The 16,536-nt window shown below is 44.8% G+C and overlaps 1 protein-coding gene across 1 annotated transcript in view; it reads left to right on the top strand.

Moving 5' to 3' along the window:
- The first annotated feature begins 772 nt into the window (after positions 1 to 772).
- Positions 773 to 16,536, top strand: part of FARP2 (FERM, ARH/RhoGEF and pleckstrin domain protein 2) — an 818,436-nt gene continuing 802,672 nt past the window's right edge. Inside the window, exon 1 of the mRNA XM_033957823.1 lies at positions 773 to 895. The gene's annotated coding sequence lies outside the window, so the exon portion shown is untranslated. The remainder of the gene's footprint in view (positions 896 to 16,536) is intronic.

The following is a 16,536-nucleotide window of genomic DNA, read 5'->3' as shown; positions in this document are numbered from 1 at the left end:
AACCCAGGGACTGCCTATATTGGTGTTAGATTTGTAGTGTGCGTCTAGTTAGGATAAAACTGGTACTGAAAAAACCATTCACTGTTAAGGATAACTATGGCAAATTATAACCTGGAAACTTTATATTTGTTGGTACTAGACCCCTTTTTGTATCAAATCGGGATACAACCTTGTATTGTAAACTTGTACTGTAATAATGTCAAATTATAACCTGTTAATTATGTATGTGTAACCCTTTCTCAGCTCTTTGGGGACAACGGGATAGAAAACTAACTAAATAAAAAAAGAGCAGATACTGGAGAAAGGGTTAAGAACAGAGCAACTAACAGATGAGCCAGTTTGTTCTTACACCTTGTTCTCTTGCTTCCAAACTCGCTTCTGGGCGGCTAACTGCAGCCCTCATATGTTAAAAGAAAAGCGATCGTCTACTAGAAAGAAGAAAATGACCTGCAACTACCTGAAAAACACTATAGGAGCACCAGCAAGAGGTTTGGAATACAACAAGAAAAGCTATTGAAAGAAGCTTAAAATGCTCAAAAGCCAGGCAGAATACCACTCAAAATCTACAACTCGCAAACGCCAGAAGCTTCCCGCCTTCGGTATTCAAAAATAGTTCAATTTGGCTGGAAACCCATCCAACTTGCAAAACCACACAATACAACACCCCTTTAACAACCTGAGCCTTACACGTAAGGCTAGCAAGGAGCATGCGCAATAGTAGACACTCCAGAACCGGAAGTAACGGTGGTTGGTCTACAGGCTGTGACGTTTCCGTTTAGAAGCGTCTGTGGGTTGAATAGTATTCGCTTTGATTTTTCTCTTGAAGAACTGGAGTCTGGGTGTAGAAGGCAAAAGTGAGAAAGGCGTGCAAATTTTGGTTCATTGTGATTTCAAGGTAAAAATAAACTGCTTAATTTTATATTCTCTCCTAAGCAGTGTTGCAAGATTATTGGAGGGTATGTATCGGTGCAGTGCCATATCTGCTTATTGGCGTTTTTGGATCCGCGCATCGGAGAGCGGCATAAAAGTTTGGTCAGGGCTAATGTGCCTTCAAAAAATCTTCTGGCGTATTTGCAACTCTTCTTTATTATTTGATCTTCACTATAGAGTCGAGCAGCTATATTTTGTTGTTGATTTTGTGGAGTTGTTAGGATTGAGAAGGTTGCAAAACTTATTATTTTATTGTTTTATAGCTTAAATTTTTCTAAGCATGTTACTCGTGTTTTTGGCATGTTCTTATTGTTCTCTTGACTGCTTACTGGTGCTGCCTCTTCCTGTCACCATATCATAATCCAAATTTTTTTTTGAAAGATACTGTTGTGTAGTTTCATAAAGGCGTAGACTATTTTGCATACATAGGTATTTTAGTAACGAAATAAAAAGCCACGTTTTATATCTGGGGGAGTAGTGTTTATACTGCTGAACTGTGATCAGGAAAAGTTCCAAGATATATAATGCTTGTTTCTCTTCTAGCCTATTTTTCTGTGTAATCTTCATAACTTCTTTCTTTCTGATCAGACCTCACATTTGAACTGAACTTCTATCCCATTAGTTTTCATGAAACATAAAGATATGCTAACAGATGTAGAGTATAATCAATAAAACAGGATAGTTTTCATTTATATGTGGCATTTGGGGAAGTTTCCCTCTTAAGGCTTAAGCTCTAAAGTTTTATAAGCTATTGAGCAAGAGATTTAAGATGATTGAGCAGGAACTGACATGTTACTGCATGATCAAATGACTTGGTAACTCCTCATTTTGTACTCTGGGAGAGTAAATTCCATATACAATACTTTTTAATTCTTCAAAATTCTGCAGAAACGCAAATCAAAGGTGCAGAATTTTAAAATGTGTGCTGTTTTGCAGAATTCTCCTTGGGAGTAGGTCATAATGCTGTCCCATCCTCTTTTTCACCACTTCCTTTGATTTCTTTTGCTGTCTATTGTCACTCATTTCCCTTTCTCTGGTCTACCTCCTCCATTAACTTTCATTATCCCCCCCAACTGCTTTGATTTTGAGGAGAACAGGGAGAAAAATAGGAATGGATTAAAGCCGGAACTTATTTTTGTTTTCTTTCTGATCCCATGCTCTCTCCTGAACTAGACTGTTCTCAGTGGTATGGTTTGACATTTCTCTTATGCTGGTTTATGCTGACATTGCCATTGCTGATGCCTCCTACTCTACTGTTTATGCTGAGGAAGCCTGCTCCTCCCTAAGTGGATATGTTTACACCGTTTCCTTGTAACTCAAGTCACTTGATGAATAAATGACTTATTTTCCTTGTTTAACATCTGCAGCCATATTCTGCACAACCTGCTCTATATCCTCTTGCATAAATCTCTTCAAAGAGGTGGTTAATAAATCTGAATAAATATTAACATACTCTGCTATACTGTTATCTTCTATTTCCCTTTCTCAAACAAAAGTTCAATCGTAAGAGGTTTACAACAAAATGCAATAGTCAAATACATCATCATGATAATACAGTATATCAGTAAAATACAAAAACATCTAGAACAAATTGTGCAGATTTTTTGCAGGGTATATGAGCACAGGCTTACAGTGGGAGGAATTGGCATGGAGAATGTTCAAAAGGGAGAAAGAAAATCCAAAGTAGTCTGCAGTAAACAACAGCAAGCAGAAAACAACAGACAGACTGCAGATAATGTACAAGATGCAGGCGTTGTTTATTAATAAATGCAGTAACATATACAACCTTATAGCCAACCAAGGGACCCGACACGGTCCGTGTTTCGGATAACATGCCTTCCTCAGGGGTCCATGGTGATTAAGGTATAAAGCAAACTGCATAAAAGATAACAAAAACATGCCAATCATGATCAAATGGGGTCAAGCAAGTGTATGGAGAATGTTACCATACACATGGCTAACAGTTTATCACTGAAATAACAGTACACTAGCGTCCCTTCCCAACCTTTTTACAAAGTAGTAGCTGTTGCATGGCAAACACTCTGATGCCCATTAAATCTTTGTAGGTGTTGGGGAGCGATTTACCGCAGAAGTAGCTGCTAAAGTGGTTTTGTAAAAGGAGACCTAGGTTAGGTTTTGCTTTGCAGTATTTAAACTGAAGCATAATAACAGAAATAATGGTGTAAACTAGGGTTCTCCAAAGTATGGCCCCGCAGGTTACATCCGGCCTGCGGAAGAATTGTGTGGAAATGCGCCAATTGGATTAATTTTCTGATGAGAATTTGCAAAAAATCAACAATGGGGTATTGATAGATTTCAAATACATTAATTAAAATTGTGTTCAAGAAATAAAGTGGAATTGTACAAGAACGAAAGATTAGGTTCTTACCTCTACTAATCTTCTTTCTTGTAAATCCATACCTTATTTCGGGAACCCACCCTATACTTGCTGATTCGCCGAGTGACTGCCTTTACAAATACTGGTAAGCTGCATTTCTGTCCAGTTATTATTAGAATGCCATCAGAATGGGGTTAGCATTCAGTTTGGGGGGTCCCCAGTTAGGGCGCCCTCTTCTGTCAGTGCAATTTTCTACTTCTAGCACTGTTATTGTCATTTATGTTACTGATGTTTGTTATCCTGATTTGATTAGGTTCCCTTGTTGCTGTTTTGCATTTATAATTGTGAGCAGAATATACTTACTTGTCAGGGAGTGTCCCTGTACCCCTCTCTCTCTCTTGTTCTTATCCTCTACAGATGTTCCTGGCTGCTTTCAGACTGATTGGTGAGCATGCTCAGAGAGGAGGTATGTAATAGAGGGGGTAAAAGCCTCTGAGGTTTTGAGGCTTCCTACAGACCCTGGCAGGTGGAGGAAACTAACCCACTGGTCCAGGAATAAAGTTTGGATGTACAAGAAAGAAGATTACCAGAGTTAAGAACCTAATCTTTTGTTATGCTTATTTGAGTTTGGGCAGTATATTTAGTTTCCACTAGTTTGATTAGATTGGTTGCCTAAAAGTAGGCATGCCAGTTCAGTTTTATGCAGGGCTGGCTCAAAGGGTTTTGGTGCCCTGGGCCAACTTAGCTTAACCTTTGGGTGCAGGGGTGACTTCATCGATCTCTCCTTCTCTCTCCAGCCTCAAGTCCGGCATTGCTCCCTTTTCTCTCTTCCTCCCTGGCCCTCTAAACATTACCTTGCTTGCCAGTAGCAACAGCATGCACAGCAGAATTGTGTTTATTTTTTTCTTTAAGTTATTAAAGAAGCTTGTTCAAAGAACTTAGATGGTTTAGTTTGTTAACATTAAGGTTACAGAGTTAGAGTTTAACTGCCTGGGATCCTCAGAGAGATTTCACAAGGGTGTTGAGAAGAAAAGGAGAGGCTCTGCACCAAAAAAGCTCTCATTCGTGTGGACTGGATTATGGGGTGGGGGGTGTCAATTATCCTCAGATTTATAAGAACTTCTGCTCTGGGTCAGACCAGTGGTCCATCTTGCCCAGCAGTCCGCTCACGCGGCAGTGGCGTACCTTGGGGGGGGGCAGTCCGCCCCGGGTGCACGCCCCAAGGGGGTGCACAGCTGTCCATCCACCGGGGAATAGGCTGCCGCTGGGGAAAGGCTACCACTGCCACCATCGGGAACAAGCCGGCGCCGAGTTCTCCCTCCCTGCTTTTCTTCCCCGCGGGGCCGACCAACTCTTGCCATCCGAAGTCAATTCTGACATCGGAGAGGACGTTCTGGGCCAGCCAATCGCTGCCTGGCTGGCCCGGAACGTCCTCTCCGACGATAGAGTTGACGTCGGGTGGCGAGAGTTGGTCGGCCCCGCAGGGAAGAAAAGCAGGGAGGTAGAACTTGGCGCCGGCCTGTTCCCAATGGCGGCAGTGGCAGCCTTTCCCTGGCGGCAGTGGCAGCAGCATGTTTCCCAATGGCGGTGACATGGGGAGGGCAGGGAGAAAGAAAGAAAGGTGGAGACAGGGAGCCAGAAAGAAAGAAAGGAGGCAGGGTGAAACAAAGAAAGAAATAAAAAAAATGGGGCATGGAGAGAGAGAAAGACAGACAGACAGAAAGAAAGGGGGCATGGAGAGAGAAAGAAAGAAGGGGGCAGGGTGAAAGAAAGAAAGAAATGGGGCACGGAGAGAGAGGACAGACATAGAGAAAGAAAGGGGGCATGGAGAGAGAAAGGTAGGGGGCGGGGTAAAAGAAAGAAAGAAATGGGGCACAGAGAGAGAGAGAGAAAAACAGACATACAGAAAGAAAGGGGGCATGGAGAGAGAAAGAAAAAAGGGAGCAGGATGAAAGAAAGAGAAATGGGGCACGGAGAGAGAGAGAAAGACAGACACAGAAAGAAAGGGGGCATGGAGAGAGAATGAAAGAAGGGGCAGGAAGAAAGAAATGGGGCATGGAGAGAGAGAGAGAAAGACAAACATAGAGAAAGGGGGATGGAGAGAATAACAAGGGGGCAGGGTGAAATAAAGAAAAAGTTTGGGGAGGGAATGAGGTCTGGAGGAGAGGAAGCATACAGAGGAGCTGAAAGAAGGGAAGAAATATTGGATGCAGTCAGAAGAATAAAGTGCAATCAGAGACTGATGAAATTATCAAACAAAGGTAGGAAAAAAGATTTTATTTTCAATTTAGTGATCAAAATGTGTCAGTTTTGAGAATTTTTATCTGCTGTTTATATTTTGCACTATGGCCCCCTTTTACTAAACCGCAATAGCGTTTTTTAGCGCAGGGAGCATGTTGGAAAGCAGCAGCAGTAGTGAGGAGGTGAGGGCCCCTCACTTTCTCACCACTGCTGCTGCTTTCCCATATATGCTTGAAGCTGGAATGGAGGGAGGGGAAATGCTGGAAATTGTGAAATCATGGGAAAGACCAAGGGATGTGGTGGCAAGGAGATGAATGAGAGGAAGATAGCTTCTAGCCCCTCACCTTCTCACCGCTGCTTCTGCTTTCCCACATGCGCCTGAAGCTGATGGCACAAATTCTCCCCACTTCCCTTCTCTCTCTCTCTTCTCCCCACTTCCATCATCTGCCCCTTCTCTCTCTCTCCACCCCAGGCAATTCCATTACTTTATCCTGCCCCCTCAGTGAATTGCCTGGGGTGGAAGGGAGAGAGAGAAGGGGACAGATGATGGAATAGGGGAGAACTTGCGTCATCAGCGTCAGGCGCATGTGGGAAAGCAGAAGCAGCGGTGAGGGGCTAGAGGCTATCTTCCTCTCATTCATCTCCTTGCCACCACATCCCTTGGTCTCTCCCATGATTTCACAATTTCCAACATATCCCCTCCCTCCATTCTTGAAGCCCAGCATCTCCTCTCTGTCTCTCATGGTCTGACATCTCCCTGTCCTTTTTCCTTCACTATCTTCCTATACCATCTCTCTTCCCTCCTGTTCCTCTCCCTATAATCATTCATCTCACCACGTCTCTCTTCCCTCCCCCTCAGGGTCCAGGATTGTTTGTGCTCTCTTTCCTGCTGTTCTCTCCCCCTGCCACCCTATGATCCAGCCCCCCTCCCACCCATGTCCAACATTTCCCCTTCTCTCTCTCCCTCTCATCTCCTGCTCCAACATACCATATTTCTTTTTCTTCCTGACTACCCTTCCATCTAGCATCTTCCCCTCCCCAGGCCTGAATTTATTGCTCTCTCTCTCTCTCCCACCGCTGCAGAAAGACTAAACAAATTTAACACACGCCACCGGGGCTCTAACAGTGCACGTGCCACTGATGGCTTCTTCCTCCCTCATGACGTAACTTCCCATTTTGTTGATGGAGGAGGAGGGAATCTGGCAGCATCTCATGCACTGTTATAGCCCCGCGGTGTGTGTTATGTTTAAATGATTTTTATTATTCCAGCAGTAAGAAGCAAATACAAACAGTAGTACCATTCAGGAAATAACATTTTCAACAATATAATCAGTTCCCCTCCCTTCCCCCCCTCCCCAAGAATCTATGGCCAGTCCAACAGCTGAGAGTGGGAATAAAATCTTAAAGATTCAAAAATCTTCTGCGAGGACGCGGTGTGAGGTCCTGCCAGAAATGCTCCCACACCTGACAAAATTTGCGACCCGGGCCAAGAGTCAAGTCTCCTACCATGCGTCTCTCCAGTGTTGCGTGCACTATCATTAGGGACGGGGGATCACGGGAGAGCCAGTTGGTGAGGATGTTTTTTTTCCCATCAAAAGGGCTCTGGAGATAAATGCTGACATTCCCCTGGGTTTGGGCGAGGCTATATTATAAAATCCAAATAACGCCCTCGGTTGCGGAAGCCATCGCCTTCCCCAAAGCGATGTGGTATATAGGCCAAGATGTCTCCAAAACTTTTGGATTGCGGGGCAGGCCCAAAACATGTGACTCAAAGATGCGTGAGCCTGATTGCATTTCGGGCAAGAATGCGACACAGTAATCCCCATCTGGGCTGCACGTTCTGGTGGAATGTAAAGTCTAAGAACAATTTTCAATTGCATTTCCCAGTGAGTAATATTGGGTGACACCTTCTGAATGTTCTTCAAGACCCGTTGTAACTGTTGAGCAGTCAACTGGCAATGCAAGTCCTCAGCCCACGCTGTCGCTAATATATCCAGATTCGTACTTGGTTGGCAATCCCGGATCCCCACAATATGAAATCATAGAGAAATCCTCTGTTGGGCTGAAAGGCTGAAGAGTTCCGAAAGCGCCTCCCTGCAGACTTCAGTAAGGGCAGCCACTGGGAGGGACTGAACATAGTGACGGATCTGTTAATAGACAAAGAGATCATTAGCCTGTAGGTCAAAAGTTCGTTGCAGCTCGGCAAATGTGACCAGGCTCCCCTCCTCCGAAAACAGGTGAAAAATATATTGTAGACCTTGTGCTTGCCACCTAAGAAAGGTGGCATTTTGCATGCCCGGCTGGAAAGTCTGTGGTGTGTGTTAAATTTGTTTACAGGCTTCGGTAGCGGCAGGAGAGAGAGAGCAATTGTGGGGCCCGGTGTTGCAGATCAATGCTGGGTGGGGGCCCGTTGCTGTTTAAAAATTTTTTTTTTGAATGGTCTCCTTCAGCGGGCCCCCCCTTATCATTTCGGGCCCTAGGCACGTGCCTACTGGGCATACCCTGTAATCCAGCCCTGCATGGCACACTTTCCTTCTGAATTCCACCAAAATATAGAAGCTGAATAGTCTCCACAAATCTTGGGACCCTTTGAATACTGTGGCTTCTTGCCAAACTTTATTCACATAAGCTATATCCAATTTAATAAGCTTTCAAATTCAGCTTCTTTAAGTTCTAGGCAAGACAGTGCCTTGCCCTACCCTGGACTATTGTGTGGCGTTATCTTCCTTCCTGTCTCCAAAGGTAAACTCCCACTATCTAGATTTGCAAGGCATTTTATGTGCTGTGTGCTTAATCACTCACCTAGAACCTGTGATTCACCTATTCACTGAACCTCGATGATATTTACTATCTCAGTGGGAAAAGGGCAAACCTCCCACAATTTTGTTCCTCCTGTATAAACAAAACCGAGTGCACCTCTTCTGTCTTCCGGACCTCGTTCCATTCCCCAACCAACATCTCTCTCTGTCCTTCTATGAGTCCAGCTTTTCTTCCTTTCTCCTCCACCCCTATTGGCAACATGTCTCCCTCCTCTGTTCTGATCTTGCATCTCTCTGTTCTTCCTCAGGGTCTGTCCCCCTTCTGTCTCTTCTGTCTGCACCTCCCATAGTCCAACATCTGCCCCCCCCTCTCTTCTGCCTCCCCTTTGTTTCAGGTTTCTCCCTCTCTCTATCTTCCTTCTGCTAACATTTTGAGCCCTCCCACCTTTGGTCCGGGTCTTTGTCTCTTTCACTCTCTTCGACTTCCCCCTTCCCAGGGCCTGGCATCTCTCTGTCCTCAGTTCAGAGTGTTTCCCTCTCTAACCCCTCTAGTAGTCCAGGATCTGCCTTGTCTTCCCCCTCCCTTTTGGTTCAAGGCTGCTTTCCCACCCCCTCCTCAAGGTTACATAGAAACATAGAGTATGACAGCAGAAAAGGGCCGACGGCCCAAGTCTGCCCATTCAAGAACCCTCCCTCCTTCGAGAATCCATCTTTTAAGCATTCCTCTGGAGCGACCCCACCTGTCTGTCCCATCGTCCCTTGAAGTCGAGCGTGGTACTGGCCTCGACTACCTGATGTGGGAGATTCCATCGATCAATTACCCTTTCGGTGAAGAAATACTTCCTGGTGTCCCCATGAAATCTTCCCCCCCCTGAGTTTTAGCCGATGCCCTCTTGTCGCCGTGGGACCCGTAAGACAAAAGATTTCTTCCTCCACATCAATGTGCCCATGATGTATTTGATTGTTTCTATCACGTCCCCCCTTTCTCTGCGCTCTTCAAGAGAATATAAGCGCAGCCTGCTCAAACGTTCTTCATATGGGAGATTTTTTAGTCCTGAGACCATGTTAGTGGCCATTCGCTGAATCGACTCCATTCTCTTCACATCCTTTTGATAATGTGGCCTCCAAAACTGAACACAGTACTCCAGGTAAGGTCTCACCATTGATCTGTACAACGGCAGTATAACTTCAGGCTTTCGACTGATAAAGCTCCTTCTGATGCAGCCCAGCATTTGTCTAGCTTTTGCTGTAGCTTTCTCCACCTGATTTGCAGCTTTCATATTTTCCCGGATGATTACTCCCAAGTCCCGTTCTGCTGCAGTTCTGGTTAGGTTTTCACCATTCAGGGTGTATGTTCTGCATGGATTTCTGCTACCAAGATGCATTGCCTTACATTTTTTGGCATTAAAATTCAGTTGCCAAGTACTGGACCATTGTTCTAGTAAAAGTAGGTCCTGCTCCATAGTGCCAGGCATGGTTATGCTATCAGGTTCTGCTGCACTGCCCACAATGTTGCATAGTTTATGCATCATCGGCGAATAATGTAATTTTACCTTGAAATCCCTGAGGCAGATCTCTTACAAAGATATTGAATAGTATCGGGCCCAAGACCGAGCCCTGCGATACTCCACCGGTCACTTCCGACGTTTTTGAGGGAATACCGTTTACCATTACCCTTTGAAGTCTACCGCTAAGCCAGTCTTCTGCCCATGCAGTCAGTGTTTCTCCTAGGCCCATCGCGTTCATCTTGTTCAGTAACCTAAGGTGTGGGACACTATCAAAAGCCTTACTGAAGTCTAAATACACAATGTCCAGGGGCTCTCCCATATCCAGTTTCTTTGTTACCCAGTCGAAGAAGAGTATCAGATTGGATTGACAAGACCTTCCCTTCGTAAAGCCATGCTGGTGGGGATCCCTTAGTCCTTCGTCATCCAAAATCGTGTCCAATCTGTTTTTGATCAACAGTTTCCATAAGTTTACATACTATTGATGTGAGACTCACTGGCCTGTAATTTTCGGCCTCTGACCTGCATCCCTTTTTGTGGAGCGGGATAACATTGGCAGTTTTCCAGTCCAAGGGAACTTTTCCCTTGGTTAGAGAAAGATTAAAAAGCTCAGCCAATGGTTCTGCCAGAACATCTTTCAATTCCCGAAGTACTCTGGGGTGTAGATTATCCGGGACCATGGCTTTGTTCACCTTTAACTTTGATAGTTCGTGGTAGACATTGCCCGCGGTAAATGCAAAGTCCCGGAATGGGTCCTCCGAGCACCCCTTTGTCTGTGGCTGAGGTCCGGATCCTGGCGCTTCGCAGGTGAAGACTGAGCAGAAGTAGTTATTGAGTAGTTCTGCTTTGTCCGCGTCCGAGTCTATGAAATTGCCGTCAGGTTTCTTTAGGTGCACAACACCGCTTGAGTTCTTCTCCCTGTCGCTAACGTACTTAAAAAAGGATTTATCCCCCTTTTTAACTTGTCTTGCTAAATTTTCTTCCATCCGGAGTTTGGCTTCCCTGACTGCCGTTTTAACATTTCTAGATTTCGCCAGATAGTTTTCTTTAGCTTCTGGCCAAAGCGATTGTTTGTAGGTTACGAATGCTTTTTTCTTTTGCTTTACTAGTTCTGAGATCTCCACTGAGAACCACTTCGGTCTATTTTTTTCTTTGCCGTTTGCTCACAGTTTTTATGTATAGGTTGGTTGCTTCTTTTGTCTCTTCTCCCCCCCCCCTCCCCTGATCCAGCGTTTCTAAGGCAATCCCTCCTCCCACTGGGGTCCTTGCGACAGGCACAATTTTACCCCGACATGCGGAGCCTTACCTCCGCTGCTTCCCTGCACACAGTGACTGTCAGGTCAGTTCTCACCTCACATTCTTCCCTCTGGGCCTACCACAGTTGAAAGTTAATTACGGCAGCCTGCAGAGCGAACGTAGCAGGCTGCCGTCGGCTTCTGTAGCACTTTCCTCTGCCGCGGTCCTGCACCTTCTCATATGTCGGGGGCGGGACCGCGGCAGAGAGAACGTGCTACAGAGGCTGACGGCAGCCTGCTACGTTCGCTCTGCAAGCTGCCGTAATTACAGTATAGTACTTTAAAGGTGTGAAAGTGACTGGGGGAATGCTAGGGGAACACTGGCTCTGCGATCTACCGACGATGCCTTTGGGATCGACTGGTAGATCGCGATCGATGTTTTGCACACCCATAAGAACATAAGAATTGCCATCTCCGGATCAGACCCTGGGTCCATTAAGTCCGGTGATCTACACATGCGGAGGCCCCTCCAGGTGTACCCTGGCATAGTTTTGGTCCCCATATCACTGTATGCTTCTCAAGGGAGATGTGCATCTAGTTTACCTTTAAATCCTAGAATGGTGGATTCTGCAATTACTTTCTCTGGGAGAGCATTCCAGGTGTCCACCACTCGCTGCGTGAAACAGAACTTCCTGATATTCGTCTTGGACCTGTCCCCCCTCAGCTTCAGTCTATGTCCTCTTGTCCGTGTCACACTGGACATTGTAAATAACTGCTTGCCCTGCTCCATTTTGTCGAATCCTTTCAGTATTTTGAAAGTCTCGATCAGATCCCCTCGCAGTCTCCTCTTCTCAAGGGAGAACAACCCCAGTCTCCTAAGTTGTTCCTTGTAGTCCAAGTTCTCCATATCTTTCACTAGCTTCGTTGCTTGTCTCTGCACCCTCTCTAGCAGTTTTATAGCCTTCTTTAGGTATGGAGACCAATGCTGGACGCAGTATTCCAGGTGCAGTCTGACTATGGCTCTGTAGAGCGGTATTATAACTTTCTCTAATCTACTCGGCCCGGACGGTATCCACCCTAGGGTACTAAAAGAACTAAGAAATGAGATAGCGGGAATACTCCAATGAGTTTGCAACCTATCCTTGAAAACTAGAAGAGTGTAAGGACCTACAAAGGGACCTAAACAAACTGGAGGAGTGAGCAAATAAATGGCAGATGGACTTCAATGTAGGGAAATGCAAGGTCATGCATATAGGGAGAAAGAACCCGATGTTCAGCTACCAAATGTGGGGATTAGTATTAGAGGGAAGTAACCTTGAAAGAGATTTGGGTGTACTGGTGGACACAACAATGAAGTCAACAGCACAATGCGCAGCAGCCGCGAAGAAGGCAAACAGAATGTTGGGTATTATTAAGAAGGGTATTACGACCAGAACGAGAGAAGTCATCCTGCCGTTGTATTGGGCAATGGTGCGCCCGCAGCTGTAGTACTGTATTCAGTATTGGTCACCGTACCTTAAGAAGGATATGGCAATACTTGAGAGGGTCCAGAGGAGAGCGACACGAATGATTAAGGGCATGGAAAACCTTTCATACACTGAAAGATTGGAGAGACTGGGGCTCTTCTCCCTGGAAAAGCGGAGACTCAGAGGAGACATGATAGAGACCTACAAGATCATGAAGGGCATAGAGAGAGTAGAGAGGGACAGATTCTTCAAACTTTCAAAACATAAAAGAACAAGAGGGCATTCGTAAAAGTTGGAAGGAGACGGATTCAGAACGAATGCTAGGAAGTTTTTCTTTACCCAGCGTGTGGTGGATACCTGGAATGTGCTTCCAGAGGACGTAATAGGACAGAGTACGGTACTGGAGTTCAAGAAAGGATTGGACAGTTTCCTGCTGGAAAAAGGGATAGAGGGGTATAGATAGAGGGCTACTGCACAGGTCCTGGACCTGTTGGGCCGCCGCGTGAGTGGACTGCTGGGCACATGGACCTCGGGTCTGACCCAGTGGAGGCATTGCTTATGTTCTTATGTTACTCGTAATTCCCTTCTTTATCATGCCTAGCATTCTGTTTGCTTTCTTCACTGCTGTCGCACATTGCGCCGTCGGTTTCAGGGTCCTATCTATCAGTACACCCAGGTCCTTTTCCTGTTCAGTCTTTCCCAGAGTTACACCTGACATACTATACTTGTGATCTTTATTTTTTCTGCCTAAATGTATCACTTTGCATTTTTCCACATTAAAATTAATCTGCCATTTATCTGCCCACTTCTCCAATTGATTCAAGTCACTCTAGAGTTCCTCGCTGTCCTTCTGCGATCTGATTGCTCGGCATAGCTTTGTGTTGTCTGCAAACTTGATGATTTCACTGGATGTTCCTTCTTCCAAGTCATTTATGAAAATATTAAATAAGATGGGTCCAAGTACCGAGCCCTGGAGTACACCGCTAGTCACTTTTTCCCATTTATGCCCACTCTCTGTTTTCTGTTCTCTAGCCATTTGCCTATCTATCTTAGTATATCTCCCTCTATTCCATGGCCTTGTAATTTCCTGAGAAGTCTTACATGTGGAACCTTGTTGAACGCTTTCTGAAAGTCCAAGTATACAATATCCACTGGTTCTCCACTATCAATTTGTCTGTTCACTGTCTCAAAAAATTGAAGTAGGTTCGTTAAACATGATTTCCCTTTCCTGAAGCCATGATGACTGGCTCTCATCAGGTCGTGTGCGTCTAGGTGCCGGACTATGCTATCTTTGATCAGCGCCTCAACCATCTTTCCAGGGACAGACGTGAGACTTACAGGTCTGTAGTTGCCTGGCACTCCTCTCGATCATTTTTTAAATATTGGCGTGACTTTCGCTATCTTCCAGGCGTCCGGTGTCTGTCCTGTTTTGATTGACAGATTGTCAAGGTTTTGCAATAGTTCTCCGATTTCATATTTCAGTTCTTTTAGTACTCTCGGATGAATTCCGTCCGGTCCAGGAGATTTATCACTTTTAAGTTTGTCGATCTGGTGGTAAATCTGGTCCAAGTCCACTTCTACTATGGTGAGGCTGTCCTATACGACTCCCTTGAACACTTTCACTGTGTCAGGTATTGCTGCGGTGTCTTCCTTTGTAAAGACAGACGCAAAGAAGGAATTCAGTCTGTCTGCAATTTGTTTGTCATCCTTGACGCACCCTTTTCCTCCCAGGTCATCCAGCGGTCCCACTGCCTCCCGTGCGGGTTTTTTCACTTTTACGTATCTAAAAAAGGGCTTGAAATTTTTGACCTCTTGCGCTATTTTCTCCTCGTAGACCTTTTTGGCAACCCTCACTACCTTGTGACATTTTTTCTGATCATCTCTATGTTTGTTCCAAGCTTCGGATGTTTTCGTGCGTTTCCACGTCTTAAAGGAGTCCTCCTTTTCATTTATGGCTTCCTTCACCTCTTTGGTAAGCCACGCCGGCTCTCTTTTGCCTTTGGTTTTCTTTACTTTGGACATCTGCGGAATGTAGAGGCTTTGTGCTTCCGTGATAGTATTTTTCAGTAGGGACCATGCCTGTTCCACCATTATGACTTTGCCCATCTTTTTCTTGATCCGTTTTTTCACCATGGCTCTCATGCTGTTGTATCTTCCCTTTTTAAAGTTTAAAGTCGTGGTTGAGGTTTTGGTACCTTTCCCAACATCAAGTTTGAAGTTGCTCATGTTGTGATCGCTCATCCCCAGCGGGACAGTGACTTCTACTTCCTTTGCCAGACCCGTAATGCCATTTAGGACCAAGTCCAAGGTGATGTTTCCTCTCGTCGGCTCTCCTACCATCTGTTCCAGGAAGCAGTCCCCTAGCACTTCCAGGAACTTTGCCTCCTTGCCACAGTTGGAGGTTCCCAGGTCCCAGTCTATCCCCAGGAAATTGAAATCCCCCAAGATTATGACATTACCTGTCTTACATTCTTGTTTAATTTCCTCTATCATTTCCGAGTCTGTCTCCTCCCTCTGTCCCAGCGGTCAGTAGTAAAGGCCAGTCTTTATGTCAGCATCGTTGTGTCTGTGAATCCTGATCCAGAGGGATTCCAGCTTCTCTTTCTCTTCCACCATAGTCTCTCTCACGGATTCTAATCCTTCCCGAACATATAGGGCAATACCTCCACCTTTCTGCCCCACTCTATCTTTTTTGTACAGTTTGTATCCCTGTAGTACTGTGTCCCATTTGTTTTCGTCATTCCACCATGTTTCTGTTATGCCAATGATTTCCAGTTCGTCGTTTTTTGCTATTGCTTCTAACTCTCCCATTTTGTTTCCCAAACTTCTAGCATTTGTATACATACATTTGAGTTCCCTTTGTGTTACCTTCTTGGACTTTTAAGCTTAGCAGTATCTACTGTTTCTTCCATGGTATCCTTTTCTGCTGCTGTGTTGTCTTCCTCATTTGCTTTGTGGTCGACCCCTCCCGTGTCTGAGTAGTTGTCCATAATTCCTTCTACGAAGCATCCTGTCGCCCGGGTCGTTTCAGTAAGGTCATTTCAAGTTTTCACTCCTAGGAAGGTAAGCATGGAGTGAAAAATTTGCTTGTATTGGAGATTCTTTGTTGAGGGAAAGTTTAGTAGTATCCTGTTAAGGGTTCTGTGGGAGGTAGACCATGCCTTTGAGAAGAGTTGGATAAGTGGAGCTGCTGAGTTTCCGTGAATTATTTGGTATAAAGTGCATGAAGTTTTTTAAATTTTATTCGTGATGGGATGGGTAACCAGTGTAGTTGCCTGATGAAGGCTGATATCGAGTCATATTTTTTCAGGTAGAAAATTAGTCTTATAGCTGTGTTTTGTATGAGTTGCATTTTATGGGTCAGTGCGCTGTTGATTCCCATGTAAGCAGAGTTATAGTAGTCCAGCTGTGGTAAGATCATCAACTGTTCAATCAGAGCAAAGTGGTATTGATGAAAGTATGGTCTGATGAGTCTTAGTTGTCTCATGGTAAAGAGGGACTTTTTCCGAATATTAGAGATTTGAGCTTCCATCGTTAGTATGGAATCAAGAATGCAGCCTAGGATTTTGGAGGTTTTATCGACAGCTAGGGTGTGGCCCAAATGGAGAGTGATGCTTGTCGGTGCTGTCTGTTGGACTGTGTGGAAGTATAGGACTTTGGTTTTGGTTTGGTTTAGCTTGTTGATTGTTTGATTGTTTAGCTTGTTTGATTGTTTAGCTTGTTGATTGTTTGATTGTTTAGCTTGTTGATTGTTGCCCAATTTTGGATTTTTTCAATATTGATTGAGATTTTGTTGGTGACATCTGATTGGCTGTTGGTTATGGTGATGAGGAGCAGAATGTCATCTGTGTAGGAAATTATACTTTCATCGTCAAATCTGATGTTTCCGAGGAAGCTCATGAAGAGGTTAAACAGGATGGGGGAAAGTGGAGAGCCTTGAGGCACCCCACAGAAGGCTTTTCATTTTTTTTTTTGACAATGTATTCTCTGTTTTGTAGGAAGTCGGAGAACCATTTTAGCACTGTTCTAGTTATACCGATTTCTAACAGTTTTCTTAGTAGA

The sequence above is a fragment of the Geotrypetes seraphini genome, chromosome 9 (genome assembly GCF_902459505.1).
Source record: "Geotrypetes seraphini chromosome 9, aGeoSer1.1, whole genome shotgun sequence".
Classification (NCBI taxonomy): domain Eukaryota; kingdom Metazoa; phylum Chordata; class Amphibia; order Gymnophiona; family Dermophiidae; genus Geotrypetes; species Geotrypetes seraphini.
The sequence above is the reverse complement of the archived record's forward strand: the minus strand, read 5'-3'. Positions and strand labels throughout refer to the sequence as shown.